We start from the raw sequence: 10,371 nt of genomic DNA, 5'->3' as shown, positions 1-10,371 counted from the left end.
TAGTCCATAGAAGGCATTCATCTCTGCTACCATGCTGTTTTGTTTTTCTTCTAGAATTTCTGTTTGACTCATAATTTCCATTCTGCTGAAATTCCCCATCTGTTTGTGCATGTGGTCCATCTCATCTACTAGCATTTTTAATGTACAAATTGTGATTGTTTAAAAATCCTTCTCTAGTAGTTTCAATAACAGCATTTCCGAATCTGGCTTGGTTGACTCTTTGTCTCTTGACAGTGGATTTTTTTCTTGCTTTTCAGTGTTTTATAATTTTTAACCAAACACCCAGACATTGTGTGTAGAAGAGTAGAGACTAAATTAAGTAGCATCAGTTCCTGGAAATGAGCAAGCATCTTTCACTAGACAATTAGTGTAAGAGCTGAAGTCAGTGCACTTCGGGGCTGAGCTGGTTTGGACTATGTTGTTGCTATGGTTACCTTCCTTGCACTACTGATTTCCAGCTCCTCTAGCATCATCATCTCAAACTTTGGATGAGGACTGGGTTGCTGGAGGTTTTTAACAATGGTCCTGCTTCACCCCCTCAACTTTGCATCCCTCAGCTGGGTTGCTTATTACTTGGTGCTTGCTAGCCTGGTTTGGGGGCGGGGGTGGGGGGTGGGGACTTGGTTCTTATTCTGATCCAGCCTCAGTCTTTGGCAAACTGTATCCCTGGGTTTGAGAAGCCTTACTCTCAAAGATCACTAAGCTTCCTTAGCGATCCTCTCCTCCTCCCCACGGCAGCAAACTGCCTGGTATTTTGGCAGTTCCATGCAGGGGAGTTTCCTGCCACCCCGACCCCCAGTGATAGGAGCCTTGTAATGGTACGGGCATAGGACCTTGGTCCAGAGGGTTTCTGCCCCTCCCACGTCCCCCAGCCCTGACAGGTCATCACATGTGCCCTGTGGGAGAAGGGCTTGCTGCTGGTCCCCAGCAGCTCCAGATTTTCATTCTATAGAGGAGACGGGTCCTGGGGAGGGCAAGACTTCCCACCCTCCCTGCAGCTGCAAGTATGCCTCTCCTCCAGGTTGATGGAGGCCTGAGGGGAGAAACCTGCAAGAGGGTACGTGTGTCTGCGACTCCTAGGGGTCCACAGAAGCCTGTAGCAATGAGTTACAGATTTAGCCTGAATCCCTTATGTGCTTGGCACTTGGCAGATGCACGTTACATACTTACTGCATATTGGGAGGAGATCATGGACTTTTCTAAGTCTGTTTCTGCACCTGTTATACCGGGGTGATGAGGCCCACCTCACCGAGTGCTCACATGAGGCAATGGCTAGGAGAGGGTTTGTGCTGAGTGGCGGTGGTGTAGTCACTGAGTCGTGTCCGACTCTGTGACCCCATGGACTGTAGCCTGCCAGGCTCCTCTGGTCCATGGGGTTTCCCAGGCAAGACTATTGGAGTGGGTTGCCATTTCTTTCTCCAGGGGATCTCCCTGACCCAGGAATCGAACCTGGGGCTCCTACATTGCAGGCAGATTTTTTTTTTTTTAGCTGACTGAGCTACGAGGGAAGCCCAGAAGTGGAGCGCAGCAAATACACACACAGGATGGTAAACCCTGGGATCTCTGCTTCCTCACCTGTGGGAAAGCTGAGATGTGCGGTGAGACCAGGACCGAGGGTGAGGGGGGTGTGGGTGGCATGTGTGGCGGGGACGGTGGTGGGGAGAGAGCCTGCCAACCCAAAGGGGAGCTCTAGTTCAGACGGTCTAGATTTAAATTCTGCTCCCACAGTAAATCCCTGTTTGACCTGGGGTAAGGTAAATAACCAGTCATCTGTAATATGGGTTTTGAGATTCATGATAATTCAATGAAAGTTTGTCAAGAGTTTAGAATAGTACTTGGCATAAAGTACTTAACAGATATCAAGGTTTTTTGTTTTGTTTTACTCACCCCTTCATTCATCTATTCAACAAACACCAAGAACCTAGTATGCGCTAGGCATTGGGCAAGGTACTGGAAATAGGCCATTGAATGCGATAGGGTTCTTGTTGTTAGTGATCAAGAAAAGCAGTCACTGGACAAGAAATTGCCATTGTAAAGGGCTCTCTAAACTTGAAAGTGCTGCAGAATATAAAAGTGTATGTCTGAAGAGGCAACCTTTGAGCTGAGATGTGAAGAACAAGCAGGAATTTGTAGATAAAGGGCAGGTAAGAGTGGGAATTCCCTGCTGGTCCAGTGGTTAGGATTCAGTGCTTTCACTGCCAGGGCTCGGGTTTGATCCCTGGTCAGGGAACTAAACTCCTGCAAGCCACACGGTGAGGCCATTGGGAGGAGGGAGCAGTGTAGGGAAGAGTGTACCAGGCAAAGGGAACAGCAGATGTAAAGGCTGAATTAGGAAGATGCAAGCGCCTGGAAGAAGGCCAGGGAGGCTAGAGATCAGGGAGAGAAGGAGGGCGGAGGGGGTAGAGAGAGAGGGAGGTGGGGAGGGAATGGCCATAGGCCTCATCCTCAGAGTTGAGTTTTGTCTTAAGATCAATGGGAGGGGCTTCCCTGGTGGAAAGTGAAAGCGAAAGTCGTTCAGTCTTGTCCGACTCTTTGTGACCCCAGGTCGAACCCAGGTCTCCCGCATTGCGGGCGGGTTCTTTACCAGCTGAGCCAGCCACAAGGGAAGATCAGTGGCTAAGACCCAAAGCTCCCAATGCAGGGGACCTGGGTTCGATCCTTCGTCGGGGAACTAAGATCCCACATATCAAAAATAAGCCCGGGCGCCACAACTAGAGAAGCTCAGCGGGCTGCAACAAAGACCCAGTGCCGCCAAAATAAATAACGAATTTTTAAGGAAAAAGATCAATGGGAAGTTATCGGAGAGTATAAACCAGAGCTTCTCTCTTAGGGAAGGGCTTCCCTCCTAGCTCAGTTGGTAAAGAATCTGCGTGCAATGCAGGAGATCTGCGTTCAGTTCCTGGGTTGGGAAGATCCCCTGGAGAAGGAAATGGCAACCCACTCCAGTATTCTTGCCTAGAGAATCCCATGGACAGAGAAGCCTGGCAGGCTACTGTCCATGGGGTTGCAAGAGTCGGACACGACTTAGCAACAGACAGGTAAGCCGGAGAATGACATGATCAGCTTCGGGTTTTTAAAAGCAGTTCAGCCCGCTGTGCAAAGAATAGATCCGAGGAGAGCTGGAGTGGAAACAGGGAGCCTTAGAAAGCAGAGGAAAAAGTGGGGCACGGCACACCCAAGGCAGCCGGGAGCTTGCATCCGGACCTTGGGAGCCAATTCCTTTTCCCTCCTGAGCCCCAAGACAAAAACCTGCTTCTAGAGACGGAATTTGCTAGAAAGTCCAAGTTTCTTGCCACTTCTAAGATAAAGCCACCAGAGGGCGCAAAACACCCTAAAGAGTCTCGGGATCAGCCCAGATCCTCCACCCCACCTAGACTGTCCTAGGACTCAAAGACAGCCCGGGGCGTCCCCTCCCCTCTCCCAATTAAAGGGCTGAGTCCGGGGCCCACGCGAGCCAGCCTCCAGTTCCTTTGTTAGGAAACAGTGAATAAACTGAAGGCCTCGTGGACCGGGAGCCTGAAAACCTGAGCTCTGATCCATTTCCCCACTGCTCCCGTACTTGGGCGAGGTACTTCATGTCTCTGATTCCCTCTCCCCGACATCTGCAAGAATCCTCGCTACTCTTTTCCCTTTTGCTCCCTCATTTGGACCAGGGACCATTTGCTCCCTCGGCCCTCATTTCAGAGAGAAATGTAAGGGGGTTCAGAGCCTAGTGTTTGAGTCACCTGGGTTTAATCTCCATTCCAACCACAGGTGACTTCACCTGTCAAAGCCCCAGTTAACTGGAAATCCTGATACATCCCTTGCAGGGTTGAAAATTATGGGATAATGTCTCTAGTGCTTAGAACATATTAATTGCTCGATATATGGTTATTATGCAGACAGAAATTTGACTCACATTCATTAAGTGCTTACTTAATGAATCTCCAGGATTGGAGCTTTAAGAGTAATTCTTGCGTCTTTTGGCAAGATTCCTTCCCCCCCCCCTTTTTTTTTTTTTTGCCTTTTCTGAGCCTCAGTTTCTCCAACAGAAAAACAAGAGGGTGAGATTAGAGTGGATCCTCAGTAGGAGCCATTCCAGCCCTGACCCTCCAGGCTGTTTCTATCTCCCTCCCTCCAACCTCTCCTAGTTCCCTTCCTTTCTTCCACCTTCCCATCATTTATTCATTCAGTCGACAATTATTTATTGAGTATCTACTATATTGCAGGTGCAGGAAACAAAACAGACTGACATCAAAACAGGTGTCCAGCACCGACAGCCAGTCTGTTGGAAGCATGTTTGTTCAAAACCTTCTTTGTCCTCTCTTTCAGCAATCAATCCTGCAGGTTATTCTGTGTTTGGAACAGGGAAAAAAAATTGTGCCAAGAGTTTATTTCTGTGCATCTCTGTGTGGCTCTGTACACACACACATTTATATTTAACATTTGCAGCAGCGTCGTCATGGGAACCATTTTTTGGTGTCTCTGGGCATGAGCGCTGCCTGTGAGTGGAGGAGCGTCTATGGAACACCCCCTGCATGGACTTTTGTGCGGCGCACCATCCTGCTGGGAGAGTTCCCCCAAGAGCCTTTGTCGGCCCTTTTGATCATTGCTGCCTGTTTTTCTCATTGATCTTGTCGGATGTGAGTGAAAATGACTGGGGGTGGGGGGTGGGGGGCTGAATGTCAAGCTCAGTGACTGGCAGAGCCAGATCCCCCTGGACATCTGCCAGCGAGCGGCGTGGATAGGTCAGCTTGGGCTTTTTGTCTTTCTAAACCCTTGATTTGGGAATGTTTGAGGCTTTGGGGAAGACTTGGATGAAAAGACAAAAGCAGCCAGGGAATGTATTTTCAGAAACGACAGCTGCAGCAGCCACTTTTGAACTTGGTAGGCAATGCCAGAGCTGGGAGGGGCGGAGTGCCGGCCTGGGGGAGAGAAGGGACGCGCTCTTCACCACGCAGCTCCTCGGGGGGCCTGGCCCGGGCCTCGGTGCTTTGCATACGTTATCTCCTGTAATCCTCCCATCCAGCCTGTAAGACAGACAGTGTGGTTCTTAGCAGGAAACTGGGATGGAGAGAAAAAGGGGCCGAGCCAGGAAGTGGCAAAGCTGTGAGACTCAAACTCAGGCTGCAGGCTGACTCCAGCCAGGGTCAGGGTTCTACCCACTGCTCCAGCCCCTGGCGCCCTCTCTGCAGCCAGAGGGTCCTCTCAATCCAAGCCAGGACTTGAGGGGAGAGGCCGCCAGGAGTGGCAGCCCAGAGATGCAAGTCCGCGCACAAACCCCAAGTCACAGGGGCGTACCCCTGCCTAGGGGGGCCGTGAGTGAACAAATCAAATCTCTGCAGACATTGCGTGTTTAGCCGCTAAGCCATCTCCAACTCCTTGCCACCCTTTGGACTGTAGCCCTCCAGGCTCCTCTGCCCACGGGATGCGGATGTTACCGTCACTCTGAGTACAGGACTGCCTTGTGCTTTGGTGTCATGAGAGCTTACCAGGCATTGCTTCACTTCTCTATGTTATAAAGTCCGTGAGACCAATGGTTTCCTATCATTACTCTATTACAGATAAAGAGCGTGAGGTACAGAGAGGTTAAGTGTCTTGCCCAAGATCACACAGCTAATGAGCTGAGATTTGAACCCAAGCAAATTGGTTTTGGCACCTGAGCCTTTCTGGTCCATGAGCTAGGATTCTGCATAGAGCCACGTGGACTCTCCCTTCCGCAAACAGCTCCAGCTCAGAGGTAAGAAGAGTTAAAGGAACAGGAAATAGGATCTTCCTTTAATTTTCCCAACTGGGAACTTCCCCAACCAGGGATCAAACCCGTGCCCCCTGCAGTGAAAGCTTGGTGTCATAACCACTGGACCACCAGGGAAAATCCTGAGGGTCCTCTTTTATTGATGTGTTCAGCCCTGAGCTATGTCTTTCCACCTCACAACTTAGCCAGTCTGTTGGAACTACTAGGATCCCCTTTATACAGATGAGATGAGTCAAGGTCCAGCCGGGTGAAGTGATTGGCTAAGGTCTCAGAACTGGGATTTGAGCCAAGACCTACATTTTCCAAAGTCCAAACCCTATGCTCCAAGAGTAAGATAGTACGGCCCTGGATACTTCCACATTTCTCAGCTATAGTGCCAAGGAAGTGTTCAGGTGTTTTGCTGAGAACGGGGAAAGCCATTGTAGGAAACCCTTGTAAGGCAGAGGACTCAGACCTGCTCAGATCGAGGTGCTCTCTCAGATCTGCCAGGGTAGGGTTACACTGAGTAACTCAACCAGCATCCATCCCTCAGCTATTTACAGAGCGCCACCTACTGCCAGGCTCCGGGGCACGCAGCAGTGAAAGCAAGTCATGGACCCTGCCGTGGGGAGCTTACCTTCTAGCCACGAATAGCCATGATCCAAGTAAGTACCTGTGTGAGATATCCAGGGAGCTGTGGGTGTGGATAAGAGACCGCTGGGCCTGGGTTGATAACTGATGTGCGTGTTTTACATTTATTCAAGGACTTGAGAAGGTCAAGGATATCACTTAGTGCTTTTGGCCAAAGCTTAAAGTTGGCCATGCTACAGCATGAAATGAAAGAGGTTTCTATTTTCTTCCTGTTCAGAAAGCAGGCTGTGGTACCCTGTTAGGATCCACCTCCTCTCCCCAAGCCATTTCCAGCCTCATAGAAAAGGTAAATGAGCTAACGTCTGTAGAATACTTATTATGTGCCAGGTACCAGGCTGCATCAGTCCCTTATGCACATAGCATGATAGAATCACACACACACACACACAAATCGACCCACCACAAAAGTAGCAGAAGGTGGGGATGAATTAAGTTTGTCTGGGAAGGAGGCAAGTCAAAGAAAGATGATACTTGCCAGCGTTTTGAAGGATAAGTAGGAGCTCCACTAGGCAATCCAGGAGCAGGAGACACTTCAGGTGGAGGAAACAGCGTCTGGAAAGATTTGGAGGCGTGAAAGTGTTTGGTTGTGCAAGGTGCCTGTCAGTAAGGAAGTGGGAGGAACTGAGGTGCAGAGCTTGCTGAGTCAGAGGCCACAGGGCCTCAGGTACCCGGCTGAGGAGCCTGGCCTCTGTCTGATCTCCGTCTCCCTGCAGAAGGGTGAGAGCCAAGCATCTTCTTCCACTTTTCTATCCAAGTGAAAGCAAAGGCACACAAGGGGGGAGGGGGGAAAGAGCGTGACTGCCAAATTTGGGAAGCTGAAAAACGTTCATCTGCAGAATTAATTCTACATCGCTGCTATTTTCATTCTCGTGCTGGTGGGAAAGGCAGAGCATAGCAACGCGCCTCAGCCTTTTTCCAGGTGTCTGGAGCACTGGCAGGCCGGCTCCCACGGAGATCACTGGGGCCAGCCTGCTGCTTGGCGCCAGCTGTGGGCATCTGGAAATCCAGCTTCCTCTTCTGGTCATTAGATAGGGGGGAAGATCAGAATCCAGGATTTTCCCAAGGCAGTAAACTTGGCAGGATGATTAAATGGCATTAGGCTTGACAAGGGCCAGGGGGAAGGATATCCGGACCACCCAGGATAGAAAGATGTGGTTTGCAGATTCAGGATTGGGTATGTGGGTGACTCTGTGAAGTGCTTTGGTTTAGAGCATACTGGTGGCCTGCTGGGCGGGTTCTAGAGACCTTTCACTAGGCCAGGCCCAGTAGCTGTCAGGTTGGTCTCAGCAATAGGGCAGCTCAGAAGATTTGGTGTGTGGGTAGCTGTTGTTTAGTTGCTGAGTTGTATCTCTTTTGCAACCCCCATGGATTATAACCTGCCAGATTCCTTTGTCCATGGGATTTTTCCAGGCAAGAATACTGGAGTGGGTTGCCATGTCCTACTCCAGAGGATCTTCCCCACCCAGGGATCGAACCCACGTCTCCTGCATTGGCAGGTAGATTCTTCACCAGTGAGCCGCCGGGGAAGCCCTGGGTGTGTAGAGGGTTCTGTTAATGAGGCCTGGAGCAGTGAGGTCACCTGCTGCTTTGGCTTGGGTCTAGCAGACATGTCCTGAACATGCTGGGTAACAGCCAGACAAGAGAGGAAGGAAGGCCCTGTTTGGATTCAACTTTCATGTGTAAGCAGTGTTGGTAGCCACACTGGAGGGTAATGAGTTAATACATCCAAATGAATTAATATATGTAAAGAGCTTTGTCCAATGCATAGCACATAGTGAGTGTTCAGTAAATGTTAGTTTTGTTATTGTTGCGTTGTTTTCTTTCTCTGACCAAACCCTGAAGCCTTTGGCATCTTAGTTACTTGACCAGGGATCCAACCCATGCCCTTTGTAATGGGAGTGTGGAGTCTTAACCACCAGACTGCCAGGGAAGTCCCTAGTTGTTGTTTTTATCTGCTAGACACAATAATGGTTGTCTTCCACGTGCTAGCTTATTTAACCCTCACATCAGCTCTAGGAAGTAGGAATTAACAGGTTAAAAAAAGTGTACTTTTTACAGGTGAGAAAACTGAGGTACAGGGGGGTTACATAACTCACTCCAGGGCACGTAGTTAAAAGTGACAGAGCTGAAAAGAACCTCTACAATGCAACAGCGACTTTTTAAAAAAAGCAACCCAGTTCAAAACTGGGCAAAGGACTGGAATATACTTTTCTCTGAAGAAAGTATCAAATTGTCAGTAAGCACATGAAAAGATGCTTGACAGCAGTAATCATTAAGGAAATACAAATCAAATCTACAAGGCAATTCCACTTCACATCTATTAGGAGGGTTATTATAAAAAAAAGAAAGGAGGAAAGAAAATGAGTGTTGGTGAGAATGTGGAGAAACTGGAACCCTTGTGCATTGCTGGTAGGATATATAATGAAGCAACCATTGTAGAAAAACTGTATGAGTATAGTAGCTCTGCAAAAAACTGAACATACAACATATGACTCAGCAATTCCACTTCTAAGTATATGCCCCAAATAATTCAAAGCTGATACTTGTGAAAAGACACTTGTTTACCCATAAGTTCATGGCAGCATTGGTCACAATAGCTAAAAAGTGGAAACAACGCAAATCTCTACTGATACATGAATGGATAAACAAGATGTGGTATATCCATTCAATGGGTCAGTATTCAGCCCTGAAGAGAAATTACATTCTGACACATGCTACAAGATGGATTAGCCTTAAAAATATGAAGTGAAGTTTGAAAGTGAAGTCGCTCAGTCGTGTCTGACTCTTTGTGACCCTCGCCATGGACTGTAGCCTGCCAGGCTCCTCCATCCGTGGGATTTTCCAGGCAAGAATATTGGAGTAGGTTGCCATTTCCTTCTCCAGTAAGTGAAGTTAGCCAGACGCAAAAGTATGGTATGAGTCCATTTACCTGAGGTACCAAGAGCAGTAGAATGGTGGTTGCCAGAGGTTGGAGGGAGGAGAGAATGGGGAGTTACTGTTTACTGGGTACATAGTTTCAGTTTGGGATGTTGACAAGTTCTGGTAATACACAAGGTAATGACTGCACAATGTCAATGCCACTTAATGCCCCTGAATTGTACACTTAAAAATGGTTACAATGGTAAATTTTATGTTGTATCTTATATGCTTGTTTTTTATTTTTTTGTATTTTTTATGTTGTATCTTACAACTGAAAAAATGAAAGAAAAGTAAATGTCAGAGTTGGATCAGGACCCAGGTCTCTTTGTCCCTAGGATCCCCTGGGATGGTTCCCTGGACCCACTTTCTCCTTTGCAGGAAAATACACTTCATTTTTGTTCAAAACTGACCAGCAGACAGACTTCCCTGGAGAACTAGTGGTTAAGGATCTGCACGTCCAATGCAGGGGGTGTGGGTTCTATCCCTGGTTGGGGAACTAAGATCCCACATTCATGCAGTGTGGCCAAGAAGTTAAACAAAAAAATTACTGAGCTGTAGAGAGAAAAGCCGGGTCTTGATGCTAGTGGACACAACCGGTTGGAATTAGTTCTCTTATCCAAACAAGGCATTGGCTAGTGATGCTCAACTTGAACGACAGGCAGGTTCTGAATTAGAATGTCAAAGAGTCAGATCGTGGCAACTATGCTCCTTCTCTCTGAGCCCCTCCCACTCCCACGCCCCGTGTCCCCCCCGGCAGGTATCATTTCGTGTCAGTCAGTCAGTCAGTCAATGAATATTTTACTGAGCCCTCTGTAAAGGTAGTTCTTACTACCTTTTATTACAAGGTAGTTCTCAGATGCCAGCTGGGTGCCTTACAATTTAACTCAACCCTGACACCATCTACCTGAAGACAGCTTCAAATCCCACAGTTTATAAAGGATGGTCTGGGACGCCCTCTCTGATAAGATGAAGTGAAGGGCTCAGTCCTACAAGGTTCCCCCACACCCACCCCTCTGCTTCAGATATGCCGGCCACAAGCCCAGGCTGTTATCTGTGCTTCTGGTCCACTGGCTAGAGACAGGAGGTTC

The sequence above is a fragment of the Cervus elaphus genome, chromosome 8 (genome assembly GCF_910594005.1).
Source record: "Cervus elaphus chromosome 8, mCerEla1.1, whole genome shotgun sequence".
In the NCBI taxonomy this organism is placed as follows: Eukaryota; Metazoa; Chordata; class Mammalia; order Artiodactyla; family Cervidae; genus Cervus; species Cervus elaphus.
The sequence above is the reverse complement of the archived record's forward strand: the minus strand, read 5'-3'. Positions refer to the sequence as shown.